Source organism: Pezoporus flaviventris, unplaced genomic scaffold (assembly GCF_033815535.1).
Source record: "Pezoporus flaviventris isolate CSIRO_AGI_PZ_B2104156 unplaced genomic scaffold, CSIRO_AGI_Pfla_v1 ptg000055l, whole genome shotgun sequence".
Classification (NCBI taxonomy): Eukaryota; Metazoa; Chordata; class Aves; order Psittaciformes; family Psittacidae; genus Pezoporus; species Pezoporus flaviventris.
In genome coordinates this window covers 6,325,377-6,340,237 of record NW_026892603.1, presented here as the reverse complement: position 1 = coordinate 6,340,237, position 14,861 = coordinate 6,325,377, and the positions used below count along the sequence as shown (strand labels likewise).

The 14,861-nt window shown below is 37.6% G+C and overlaps 1 long non-coding RNA gene across 1 annotated transcript in view; it reads right to left on the bottom strand.

Annotated features, from left to right (window-relative positions):
- Positions 1-177: 177 nt before the first annotated feature.
- Positions 178-14,861, bottom strand: part of LOC133277400 (uncharacterized) — a 30,393-nt gene continuing 15,709 nt past the window's right edge. The window contains exon 3 of the long non-coding RNA XR_009746189.1: positions 178-224. This is a non-coding gene — a long non-coding RNA (uncharacterized LOC133277400). The remainder of the gene's footprint in view (positions 225-14,861) is intronic.

The window sequence follows — 14,861 nt, the reverse complement described above, 5'->3', positions numbered from 1 at the left end:
TCTGATAATGTTGCAAAGGTAGCCTCACTTCTATCTATTAATGTCATGCCTAGTGTGCCTGCGAAATTTGCCAGAGCTGATTAGAGCAGATATTAAATGATAATTGGACATTTAGTGCTCATCAAACAGAAAGTGACAGATGGGCCACTAATTAAATTATAGTTCTGACATTATTCACAATGGTTTATGAATCTTCAGTGGTGACCTTCATGCATCTCTTCTTCCTTTTGGGAGATAAGAGAGTGATAATGGGGGGGGGAGAAGACACTATTAAAAATGTTAACAGACATGTGTACAGTAAAAAACTTTTTTTCTCCTAATTGATCCCTCCATAGGATTAGAGAATTAATTAGAAAATAGTGCAACAAATAACCAGATTCATGGTAAGTCATGTTGAGTGGCTGAAGTTGGAAGGAGGAATTACAGGTATGCATGTTTTAACTAGGCTTTCACTGTGGAAAAAGGAAATATGTCTAAACATGGTCTTATCCTAGAAAAGGAAATTCAGTGCCTCTCCTAGTGTGATCTTTTACTTGTTATCTCAAGATTGCATTACCTACTGTCTCCACCAGCTAAATCTAAAGGCTTTACTTCATAAAAAAGGCTAAAAACCTGAAATACAGACTCACAGCCATAGAGCTGTAACTATGTTTTCACATCAAATTGAAAAAGGAAGCATACTGTTAGTTACTTTGTAACTTTGGTTTCAAGTCTTGCTTCGCTTTTTAGTGACTAGTTTTACAAAGTAACAGCTGGTTATCAGCAGTCTATTACTGTGCAATCTACTTTTGAATAATTGTTCAAATAATATTTTTATGAAGAACATTCAAATATGGTTCTATTTGTTTTCTAACATTGCACTGGCATTACTGTATAAAAGATATTAGTGTAGCTATATCATGTTACATGCACATATATGATTACATAAGCATATGCATATATTGGAAGAATTCGGTGACCCCTTTCAATGATAAAAAATGGTTAAGTCTTTTTAAGTAATCATAGTAAGTAGAATCATAGAATCATAGAATAGTTAGGGTTGGAAAGGACCTTAAGATCATCAAGTTCCAACCCCCCTGCAATGGGCAGGGACACCTCACACTAAACCATCTCACCCAAGGCTCTGTCCAACCTGGCCTTGAACACTGCCAGGGATGGAGCATTCACAACCTCCCCGGGCAACCTATTCCAGTGCCTCACCACCCTCACAGGAAGGAATTTCTTCCTTATATCTAATCTAAATTTCCCCTGTCTAAGTCTGAACTCATTGCCCCTTGTCCTGTCACTACAGTCCCTAATGAAGAGTCCCTCCCCAGCATCCCTATAGGCCCCCTTCAGATACTGGAAGGCTGCTATGAGGTCTCCACGCAGCCTTTTCTTCTCCAGGATGAAGAGCCCCAACTTTCTCAGCCTATCTTCATACGGGAGGTGCTCCAGTCCCCTGATCATTCTCGTGGCCCTCCTCTGCACTTGTTCCAACAGTTCCATGTCCTTTTTATGTTGAGGACAGCAGAACTGCACACAATACTCCAAGTGAGGTCTCACAAGAGCAGAGTAGAGGGGCAGGATCACCTCCTTTGACCTGCTGGTCATGCTCCTTTTGATGCAGCCCAGGATACAGTTGGCATTCTGGGCTGCAAGCGCACACTGAAGCCGGCTCATGTTAAGTTTCTCATCAACCAACACCCCCAAATCCTTCTCCGCAGGGCTGCTCTGAATCTCTTCTCTGCCCAACCTGTAGCTGTGCCTGAGATTGCTCTGACCCAGGTGTAGGACCTTGCACTTGGCATGCTTAAACTTCATGAGGTTGGCATTAGTCGAGGGTATCAACCAAACCACACAGCTTGGTGTCGTCGGCAAACTTGCTGAGGGCGCACTCAATCCCACTGTTCATGTCAGCGACAAAAGATGTTGAGCAAGGCCGGTCCCAATAGTGATCCGTGAGGGACACCACTCGTTACTGGTCTCCAGCTGGACATTGAGTCACTGACCACAACTCCTAGCGTGCAGCCATCCAGCCAGTTCTTTATCCACTGAGTGGTCCATCCATCAAATTGATGTCTCTCCCATTTAGAGACAAGGATGTCATGTGGGACAGTGTCGAATGCTTTCCAAAAGTCCAGGTAGATGACATCAACTGGTCTACCCTGTCCATCAGTTCTGTAGCCCCATCATAGAAGGCCACCAAATTGGTCAGTCTGGATTTCCCCTTAGTGAAGCCATGCTGGCTGTCACCAAGTACCTTGTTGATTTTCATGTGCGTTAGCATGCCTTCCAGGAGAATCTGCTCCAAGATTTTGCCAGGCACAGAGGTGAGACTGACTGGTCTGTAGTTCCCCGGGTCATCCATTTTCCCCTTCTTGAAAATGGGGGTTATATTTCCCTTTTTCCAGTCGTCGGGAACTTCACCTGACTGCCATGATTTCTCAAATATGATGGCCAGTGGCTTCGCAACTTCATTCACCAGCTCCTTCAAGACCCGCAGATGGATTTCATCAGGACCCATGGACTTGTACACGTTCAGATTTTTAAGATGGTCTCGAACCAGATCCTCTCCTACAGTGAGCCCAAGGTCCTCATTCTCACAGTCCCTTGGTCAGAGCCTTTCTCAGTGAAGACCGATGCAAAGAAGTCATTCAGAACCTCAGGCTTCTCCAAATCCTGTGTAGCCAGTTCTCCCGAGAGCTTCCTGAGGGGACCTATGTTCTCCCTAGTCTGTTTTTTATTTGCTATGTACCTGTAGAATCCCTTCCTGTTATCCTTAATATCCCTAGCAAAGTTTAATTCTAACTGTGCCTTAGCTTTCCTAACCTGGTCCCTAGCTTCCCAGACAACATCCCTGTACTCTTCCCAGGCCTCCTGTCCTTGCTTCCACTTTTTATAAATCTCTTTTTTTATTTGAATTTTCCTCAAGATAGCCTGGATCCCAGAGCACAAATTCCATCTGTATATTGCTGGAAATTACCTTGTTAATATGGGGATATAAAGGTATATTTTAACAAAGAGATTTAGGTATAGGTGTATATATTTTTTATTGTCTTATATAATAGCTGCAGGTATAGGTATTATTCATGAAGTCATTATGTGTATGCACCTGTATCTTTGCAGCTTTCAGCTTTTCCTAGATGGACGGGAGTTATAATGAATATCAGAACTGTAGCTCAAAAAAAAAAAAAACCCCAACAAAAAAAAAACAAAAAAAAAACAAAAGAAAACAAGCCGCCATTCTCCCCCCGTGCTCAGAAACAATAAGCCTTTTGAATAGCTGGAAATAAAAACAATTCTTAATATGTTTTATTCATATGCTTCATCTCTACCCTATGCAAAAACAACGGTGGTTTTGAAAAAAGAAATTTTTCTTCATATAAACCTTGTATTTTTATTTTATATCTAACCTTTCATTAATGCAATAGAATTTTTTTACTATGATTCCTGCAGTGTCTTATTCACACATGACCAGAATTTCCAAAAGAAAGTGTGCAGGACATGTGACACTGAATTCTACATTAACTGTATAGTAACATAAAAGATCAAAAAAAAAATCCAAAGATATAAAATTCAGAAAGTATAAGTAAATGCCTATAGAAAATATGAATATTTTTACTGGAATTCAAGAGTGTTTGGCATCAAATATAGTTAATGTAAAAAACAGCATATTCTGAGTGAATTTTAAAACACTGCGTCAAAACGGTAAAGATTAAAATGGTGATTTTATTGTTCTGAAAGGACTGCTCTTCTCTGAGCTTTCAGGAGCTTCCTGATATGAAAGTCATTTGAACTTAACGGAAAACTTCTTGATTCAATTATACTCAATGGACCTTTTTATTCTCTCCGTTAAACCAGTATAAATGTGGAGTAACTTTACTGTCTTCAGTAGTTACTCTGGATTTATACTGCTGCCCTGGTCTGCATAATCTTCTCCCTCTGTTCAGTACTGGGTATTTGTAGGGGTAAGTAGCTTTGCTGGATGGTCTTCTCTACATTTATTTTCATTCTTTTTCAAGCTACCAACATGAGAAAGCCCATTAATTGCTGCTCATGAGATCCGTGTTATACTTGCTACGTTATGTTCTTCAATGCTGCTAAATTCATCACAATTTATGTACAAGGTCTCTCTTAGTACTTAATTCGTGTAAAGAAAAAATGCTTTTCACTTCTGAGGCATTTTATATCTGAAAATCTTAGCCATTTTTAGAAATATTAAGGAGATGCAAATTCCTATGCAGCGGACCATTTTGAATTTAACTTAACACTTTCAAAACTGTACATCATCTAACTTCTTCAGTAGAAATCAACTCAGATGCACTTCAAAATACAGGGACTTAATATGTCCATGAAGTGACACAAGCAAACAAATACAGAATTTCCCTAATCTGAACAGATTTCACCCTGGTTTAAATGCTTTTACACTGGCAGAAATGCTCCTACATATTTCACAACCATTGTCAGGACCCTGAGCAAATTTCCTGCATTCTGGGAGTTTATGTGGCTGAGTTAAGGGGTTTAGGTGTCTCAGCCCAAAGTCAACTACATCACTGATGAAAGCTGTTGTGAAGAAAGCTCGAAGTGAGGGCCTGCCTCTCCTTTCCCTTGGGAACTACTTTTAAGAGGCTTTACTGCCAGCCTCAGTCTGTGCAGTTTCACAGATGGGCAGCAGTGAAGTCTGTGCTCGATCTTATATCTTCGTCCATCCATCCTGCCCTTGCCCCATATATGCTGGCTGTGCTTCCTGGCCTTCCATGGGATCTTCCTTGTCACTGTGGACTTGCCAGGAGATCATTGTACGGTGTCTGACTCTGAACGCAGCCTCTGGACCTGATCCTGATGCCCATTTATTACACAGCATAGTTATTGATCATCAGAGATCCCCTCTCCCACAACTTCTGAAGAAGACAGGGAGGAGGAGGAGGGTTAAGAAGCCACAACAGGAGCATGAGCTCTTCAGTCCAGTAACAAAGCAAAAGGAGAGGGCTCAGCCAGTTAAACTCCTTAACTTAAACCATCTAAGGCAACTAAACTCATCCAGCTAAACAGATGAATGGTGTCCAGTTCCTGACATCCTGGAAATAGGAAATTAACATCTCAGGTTTTTGAAAGAAACAGTAGTGGCAAATTCTGTGTCATGGAGAAGAGAAACATGGTACACCTTTCTGAGCAAATATTTATTTGTCATCTCTGAACAGCTCCTTCTCACTTTGCACATATTGAACATACTAGGAACACAGGAAGAAAAACAAAAAACTAACCACCAGTTTTTCAGATAAGAAGGTTCTGAGTACAAAAGTTTGCCTGAAAATGCAAAGCTTGGAGGGATCTTTAGCCTTGTCACTTCTTTCCTCTGACTGTTGGTAGTTAATATATCAAAAGTAAATTTTTCATTAACTTCTTTCTCACTGAAGACAAGAGAAGGCAACAGTAGATGCAGGGAAGAGAGGAGTAACACCAAGACCCCACTAGTCCCAGAAGCAGCTTAGAACAACAAGAATCATCACTCCAGGTGAACAGGCATCATACATACATACCAGACACATAGTCTGGTTTATCATTTTGATATGCTTTTCTCTGCCAGACTTTTGCTTCCTGTAAATATCTCATTATTTCAATATGACTGCTTGGATACCATGGTTATTGTCCACATGGAAAACAGCACCTGAAATGCAGGAGAGAAGTCAGACTGATGGGATTATCCTCTGCTAGCAAACTGTAAAACAAAACTAGGGCCAGAGCAGAGAGAAGAAAAAGCAAGTGATTCCATGCTTGTGTTGAAAGATGTGTTAGGGCTTCCGTAATGGAGCTCCTAAAAGCTGTCCACAGTGTCTGCTGTTGGAAGATGAGAACTTGTTCTGCCCATGCTTTTTGCTTTATTCCAACTAAAAACTGGAATAAAGCTTTGTTAAGCAGCTTTTTGCCAGTTAAGATCAGGATGACAGAGGTTTGTTTCTGTTCATAATGTATTATGCAGACATGTCCAAGAAAGCAGGAGGATCCTGGCATATCTTTAGGCTCAATAAAGTGATAAAAGTACCATGTGATCACCAGTTAAGCTGAATGATCTTATATCATATCATGTTTTATCACTGTTCAGTGCCACTCATGCTCTCACTGGCAGTGGTCCTTGTCACTTGTCAAAGCTATAGCAGATCTGGCAAGGTCATTGGCTGCTTATGCTGGCAGACTCATGCAGAAAACTGTAAACAGTGTGAAGAACAGTCGATGGGGTAGGACGAGAAAACATGAATGTCTGACACCACGAGGAAGGCAGAGCCTGAGGAAGTGCTATCACAAGTTGAACCCAGACTGCCAGGCAGGACCTGGCAGTCAGTGTCCTCTTTTCCTGAGTCTATAATGTACTGATCTAAATTGGATTTAGGGAATTAAGCTTTGATTTGTGTATATATTTTGTGTTTTGTGGAATAAGAAGACTATGCCACTCCTAAACCACATCCGTCATAGTCAATAGAGTTGTGACTACCTGTCACTGAGTGGTGTGGTTATCTTCTAGTGGTCTTCCAATCCACTTTTCCATCTGAGATTACCATATATGCATTCATTACAGCTTTCATCACCATTTCATGGGATGCAAAGAGCCAAAGCGTAAGGAAAATGAATGAGGAGGAAGAAGCAACATGAAAATCCTCACACCTTTGCTTAAACACACAAATATATCAATCTTCTCACTCTTAGAAAAAGTTGGAAATATTTAAAGTTCCTCAGTCATCTTCTGTTACTATCGAACCCAAAACCCCCTCACATCTGTTCTCATGGTAGACGCATTTCCATTTTTTCAGTCTTAAATAATTTCTGATGCCTAGATCAGACTACTTGTTAAATGATATGCATGGTTTTGAGGAGTGTCCTCAATCACAAGAGTGCTGATGATTACGCAAATAATGGCTCAAAATTAAGGAAGATGCATTTTTAATCTTTATTCTTATATTCTTTGCTCTTCTTAATTTTTTCTAGTCTTGACTGATAATATTTTCAATTTGTTCAGCAAGAGGGATTCATTTGATCAGTTTCTTAGAAAATGAGAAAGAATTCAGGAATGAAATGCTACTGCAAGTTTAAATGAACAATGGCAATTTTTTATTTTGCACAGGATCATTGACTTAAAAATATTTAAACAATTGATCTAATAAGGTAAGTTTCAAGGACAGAAAGTTTTTTTGTTTTTTGTTTTTTTTTTAAGGGCAATTATAATTTAAGTAGAAAAAATGTATAAGTGTCATTTTTTATCAGTAAGATGTTTAGGCTTAAATATGTCATAAAATTGGTTAGCTTCTTCTCTCATGGGGAAATAGAAAGAAATTGACTCTTGTTAGACCACAGTGAGTGTGCTTTTCTTCTTTACTTCTGATTTGCCTGGTACTGCAGAAGTGCTTCCTTATAGTTTCCCTCACTTACCAGCTCTTTCTGCCATTTTTTCCCAGTGATTCAGGTTATTAACCCACCGTTAGTACCATTTTTAATAAAAGAATAGATGTTTTTGGGCATGGGTTCACTTCTATCTTATGGAGTATGCTTTACTGTGTGGACTGTATTGACAACCCTCTGATTAACATGATAGGATTTTGATTTCCATAAGCTTTGGGCTGTGCTTTTTCCTCTCACACTTGGTGATTTTAAAGAACTTGTAAAAGAAAATATTTTTTTCCCTTTTCAAGAGTATAGGATTTATGAATATATCAATATTAATCATAAAGATTTTCAATAAATTTTTATTTCATTTAGCCATCAGAACTGTGCTTCCAAGAACACTTCAGTTATAACGTACAGGTACAGTAGATATTCCTCCTGCATTAAAGTTCTGATTATAAATTTATTCTGCAGATGGTAAAAAGCAATAAACTGTCAAAGTTAGAAGTCAGCTCATATTCTTTAATTATTAATAATAATCTAATGACAACTTTAACCTATAACATTCAGAGGTAAATAAGAAAGTCCTCACAGCCTGTCCAGATCAGTTTTTGTCCAGACTGTGCAGAGCACAACAGGTGAAACAGTGATGAAGAATATTATCTGCAATGAAAGACGGGAATAACTGCTTGCTGGAGATTATGAACATTCTGTGTGGTCATACAGCATCTTATGGTTTTGTTTCATAATAGACACAAGTGTTTTAGAAATTATATATTAACAGGGTGGAATTCAGAAAAATATAATTCTGTGCTGATGTGGTGATAATGGCTACTTGGGGACTTCTACTGTACAATGAGTAGTAAAGAGAACTTTTTAAAAGCCAGAGTTTTGGAAAATTATGGTCTGTCTTCTGAATATTATGTAGCTCCTGCAGTAGGTTAACATCAAATATACTGGAGCTTTTCAGGTGTTTACCAGAAATGTGGATACTTATTTCTCAGAGGTCAGCAAGCTTTTCTGTGGAGGTGATCACCGTAGTGCATTAGTGCTTCATTTTATTACACACATAGTAATAGATTAAGCTTCACAGTGACCTGAATTCAAACTTTAACATGCAAACATCTATTCTCTAAGTTTAGCTGCTAAAACTGCTCAGGCATCTGAGCTATTTCTGGTTTTTGTTTTGTTTGTTTTGTTTTTTTTTTAAATTTTTTAAAAACTCCATACTCAAGGAAACTGTATTCTGCTCATATTTCTGCTTGGTAAGATAAAAAGCATGTAGGAATGAAGACTGTGAGCAATCCAGCAGACTCTGGATGTGGTAGATAGAAAGTGTGAAATATACTGCGGCACTTGAAACATGGTCTACAGAAACAGAAGAACCAGTTTTAGGGCTGGTAAGGACTGGGGTCAGTGGAAATTCCAGTGCTTGAATAACTTCCCTGAAACAAGTGGATTTTGGAAACTGAAGTAGAAATAGAAGTCCCTGAATTAGCAGTGAAAATGCATGTGTTCCTGCTCCTTCAATTCAGGAGAAGAGTGGGATTTGCACAAGTGGTTAAGAAATTGCTACATGGAAGATGACAACAAGTTGCGTTCAAGGGAGAATTTGGAAACTAGAAATAATCCTCCAACAAATATTTTTACAAGTCACTTTAATGTTTTCATTTCACTTCAAGGCCAGGTTGGATGGGGCTTAGAGCAACCTGGTCTAGTGCAAGGTGTCCCTGCCCATGACAGGGAGTTGGGACTAGATGATCTTTAGTCTCTTCTAACCCAAACCATTCTATGATTCTATGATTAGTGAATATACCACAAAGTGAATTGTGCTACCATAAACTATGTTTATGCATGACACAAACCTGGATTATGTATCTATACAGAGAAGAAGTGACATATCTCACAGCAAGAATAAGCAAACTTTGAAGAATGATGTAGCAAAATAGGAGTTCTGGGGTTAGTAAACTTAATAATTTATTATAACCTGGAAATTGATCAGTTAGAAATGAAGAAAAAAGACTCTGTATTAGCCAGTAAAAGGGTAATGGTAATCACTTGATATGCTGTAAGTGGGAAATTATGCCTACAGAGCTCAGACTCCTAGGTTTACAGGGCCTTTACTGTCAACAATCAGAATATTACATGCAGTCTAGTGGTTTGACTGAAGGCAAAAAGATAATTATTAAAGAGAAAGACTAAAACCATTGAACAGTCAAGTGAGACACATGGATTCAAGAAAGGTGAGTTAGTAGCAGAGCAGATGCAAAGGAAGTCTATATAGATATCTAAAAGCTCACCAGAGTAGGGTAAGAAATTTTTAGCTGTTTACTCCAGTAAAATATGTGCAGAGAACATCTATAGGAAGAGAATATTCAAAAGAATATCACAGGGTGGGAAGAATGTGATGGGAATGAACTACGCTTTAAATTCAAGAAAAACAAAGAAATGTGAATTTGGCCACATTTAACCTAGACTGAAAATTTGAACGGTAATTGCAATCTGAGAAATTATTAGGTTCTTGAAAAAAATTCCACTATTCCTCACAGAAATTACAGGGATTAAAATCCTTAATCTAGCTAAAGAAAATATTCAAGCCAATGAATTTCTGAAAGTTACTTCTCCTGGCACACAAGCACAGGAAAATTAGTAGATTCAAGGGTAGAAAGAAAAGAGATTGTAATACTGGGATATAGAATATGAGCGTACTGAGTTCCTGCTCAGAGTTTTAGCCTCACATCAACATTCAATCTTTTCATTCCCCCAAGTTAGGTTATATTCAGCTCATAGTATTTTAATGTACCAAACTCCTTATTGCATCCCATGAGTTCTAATTGCTTTTGTAGGAAGATTTTGAGACAAAAACTCCTACTATGAAGCTTGAATTCATCATGTTCATTACAAGAGATCATTATTAAAGATTTTTCTTAGGAAAGAATATGTGTTATAAATTGCAGTTTCATAATAATATATGAATCTGTTTCCAAGGATAACCCTTGGCATATACATATAGATTAATAGAAACAGTTATCTTGGATGTAATGACTTACTGTCATTGTAACAAATGAAAACATTACCCCACAAAACTTTTAGAGTTTGTTACCGCCACATCTGTGCTAGTTTAGAATGTTTGTGATTTTAAGTTATACTCTTCAAAATCTAAACAGTTTGGATCAGGCTACTGTCTCCAGTAGCAAATAAAATAATGTATAAAAAAGAAAAGGAGAAAAATATGGGAAATGAAAGCAAACCAAACATTTTTAATGAAAACTGCTAAAAGAACAAATTAAGATAAAATGCCGTTGTCATTAAGCTATATTTAGCAAATGTCAGATAAATAGTTTTACAGAACTTCAGAGACTTCATGAAAGTCTTGTCTCATCAGTGAGGACAGATATTGGAAAATACTATTTTCTGTCACATATACTGCTCCTCCCAAGTTTAATATAACGTATTTATGCTCTCCATTCCCTTGGAGGGAACCATTACAGGTCTTCTGTCTTCCTTTCAGCAGCATAGCTATCATACAGTCTCATCCTTTTATGACAAATCTAAATAACACCTACAATGCAATGTGGGTATATATAAAACCTTTACTCAGCTACCATACATTTTGGGCTATTGCTCATCACGTCAGGTCTTGTCCACTGACTCTTGCTCTTCTTTTAAAACTAATTTATATTTCATTCACTGGAACAGATTGCCCAAAGAAGTAGTGAATGCTCCATCCCTTCAAAGTCAGGTTTACAGAACCTTGGGCTACATGGTCCAGTGTGACGTGTCCCTGCACATGGCAGGAGGATTGGACCTAGACAATCTTAAGGCCCTTTCCAACCCATTCTATAATTCTGTGAAAACTGCACTTTGAGGTGAAAGCAGCACCATCCTTCCAGAAGAGAACAGAACACAGTACCATCCCAAGGGAAATGCCATGCTTCTAGCCTTTGTTTAGGCTTGACTGTTGACAGGGGTTTGCACTGAAAGCAAAGGTAGAATCAGTGCATGCAGTTCTTTATTGTCTTGCTGTGCTTATTATGTTAATATCTGCAGCAATGACAGATGTCTGTTGTCATGTATTCCCACAAGGAGTAACATCCCAGCCAGTGGACTCCAAGAAAGTACCAGAAAGCATTTGGCACTCTTGTTCAAACAGTTAGGCATTTTCTCTACTATGTCTGTACAAAAGCCCTAGGTTTCACTTCTCTCCAGCTTGGAAAAAGTGAAACAGGCCCAGAATGCCTGACTGTTTCCAGGCTTGCATGTTGTCCCCAAGTACAATTAGTCTCCTGAGATTTGAGGTTGTCATGAATACCTCTGTCATCATGTTCAGCTGAGAGGAACGTTAACTGCATCTATTGAAGGCTGTATTAGTGATCCATTTTGTCTGCACTGACCCATGCCCCAAAGGTGACATAGAATAACTAGTGTTTTCCCCTCAGTCCACACAGGCTGCTGTGTAAATAGACTTTCTTTCTCTGTGTTAGAGTAAAAGGGAATTTGAGATTTGAGCTTACTTTGCTTCATCTTTAGTTCCAAAATGGTAGTAATGGTGGTAATTTAACTAGGCATTCTATGATGCCAGAATGTAAATATCATTTGATGAGCAGTCTGTAATATGATTATATTTCAAAATTGCTTCTTCTGAATGTTTTTTGTCTTCTTATTTATTTATTTCTAACCATTACCATTCCATGTTATACAAATATGGCTGGGAATTCATCTTACCTTGTCTAAAACCAAGGTATGACCATGTTATATGTATACACGAAAATAATATGAAGAACCTTTTGAGATGCCTACCTCTTTCTATGCCTTCGATAGGAACCTTGATGACTAGCTTTAAATGGGACCCTAAATTTCAGATAGGCAAACTTAAACAAGATTTATCTTAAATTTAAATATAAGCCTTGATTGTAGTGCTGAAATGCATCTAACATATTCTTTTCCACTTCATTTATTACTATTATCTGACCAGTTTCTAGACTCCAATCAGATAAATTGCATGTTTTCTTTGTAATTTTCTCCTATAGCCCTGTTTACAGATTTAAAATTACCCTGATGTTCTCTTAAACTGGTGTTTATGTAATCAGGTGTTCACCTGTGAAAGGGCTGTTGAACAAGGGTACTCCATGTAGAGTCAGCAACTTCTAAGTATGACACAATGAACTTTGTCTTTATTACTTGTTTGCATCTTACTGACAATACCTTCCTAACACTTTATTTAAGAATGGTACTAGCCTATGCAAAAAAAAACCAAAACCACAAAAACAACAGAACAACAACCATGAAAGCAGGTGAGGATTGTTGGTTTAAAGGTCTTGTAGTAAGAAGATGAAAAAAGAATTATAATTCAATGGGATTCTTCCAGATTATAAGAGGCCATACTTTAAATTTAGCACTGCACCATTCCTTCATGTGATTGCATGCAAATTGTTTACAGCATTAACTGGTTTCCCTGTTGTTTTTTTTAGCATTCAATAGCTTTTCAGTAACAGTGAATAACATAAAAGCAGTTTATGAGGTTTTACAGATAAAATAAATCTCTGAAATAATTTAAACTTCATTTGCTTTTGAGACTTGTGGTTAATGAAAATTCTGTCATTAAGCCTGTTAGTTTAAAAAACTCTACTTGATTCAATTTGACCTAATGTTGAATAGTAATTGCAGTGTTACAGTATTAACTCCATACTGGACTAGAGTATTCCTTAAAGTGAATACACCTTTCTTGAGCATTGATTAAAATATGTTAAATGGTACCTATTTATAGGCTTTGTCTTTCTTTTCCTTTTAAAACAGATTTTTATTGTTACTATTTCTTCCTCTTTCTCTTAATTTAGATAATGCACCTGCTGCCTACCCAAATCCCAACTATCTGTTTACAGAGATGCTGCAGAAGACTAGGCATTTCAAAGGTTTCACCCTTAACATGTCTAAAAGCTATGTTTCTGCCACTAAGAAATGTTGATCAGTAATGCTTTCTGGGAACCAGATCCCTAGAAGTAGTTGAGAGGGTATGTGCAAAATGCAATTCATTTTGAAAACCATTGGGCAACTTTTACAGTATATGATCCTCTACAGTTCCTATCCATTTATACCAAATAAAATTGGCTATTATTATCTCACAATTATTGTCATTTTGGTTTGGGGTTATGCACTGTGGGGTTTTACCGCGTTCTCTGATGGTAAGCAATCTGCACAAATATGCAGGTTATGTGAATTACTTTTAAAAGATTGCCACAAAATATTCAAAAAACATAAGCTACTGTGTTCACCCATATCTGAATTGTTTTTTGAGCATTATTACTATAAACCATAAAATCTTAAGTGTCTGCTCTGAAAAGCAGAGAGGTTGTATTTCAGACTGGGAAATAAAAGTAAATTAGAAGGTTAAAACAGTCAGAACTGACTGAATTAACTGATTTGAAAGTGGATTCAGTGCCACTTGTAAGGGCTTTTTTGTCTTCTTGTGTCTTATGTTTCTAGCCCTATAGACAGCTTTCTATCTGTAGCAATGAAAAAATGAGGCTCTTTTTCCCTGAAGGATATTTCTTAAAACTTATATGAATAAATTTCAAGTAAGACACAGCTTTCTTGAAAGACATTTCAATTTGACATTCGTCTTTGAATTTTAAGAGAGCTTAGGAAGAGCCATTACCACCTTAGGCAGATATTGCTGCCTATTTCTGTGATAATGAGGTACCCTGTGTTTTCTTCGCTCACAGTGCAGATCTTGCTGAGAGGTGTCTTATTTGTATTCATTTCAATTGCATCTTCCAAAGTTCATAGAATAAATAACATTTACAAACCTTAATTTCTTTTATCATTTGTGCACATAGAAGCTGCACAATAGAAAATGAGGTGGGTCTTTTTTTTTCTGACAGAATATAGAATGAGCTACTGAACCAGCGATAGGGTACAGGACTTCAATCGATGTTCTTGATCTACTAGATATCATGGGTAAAATGAAATGTGCAAGTGCTAGGTCAAGGGAACAGAAAAGCTTGTGTGCTTTGAATTTACAAGGAAAGACAAAATGCTTTAGTGGTCTTTAAAAGTGATATTAAAGGTTTTTGGCAGCATAAATCATGGCTGTGTCATCACTGACTTCAGTCCTTTTATCTCCAGTTGTCCTTTAGAGTTTGAATTATTGTTGTAGAAAGAAGAAATTCACTCTCATCGCCCTTCTTTGAGCTAAGAGAGAGACATCATGACAATAAAGACTATCCAGATGTCCCTACAGTGGCAAGGATAAATATGATAACTAGCACAATTAGGGTGTGTTAGATTTGTGGGCTGGATTTCCAGAACATAAAAGGGCCATAAGAAAAATACAAAAGCAAAGCAGGGAATTGGAAAAAGAAAGGATCACCTCTGTCATTACTGAAAAAACATAGACACAATTTCCATTTTGATTCATACACATAGTAACACAAACTCCAGTAAAACACATGTTTGGAAAAATGGTAGCTCTAACATACATAAATCCAGGTGCAGATTCATAGAGG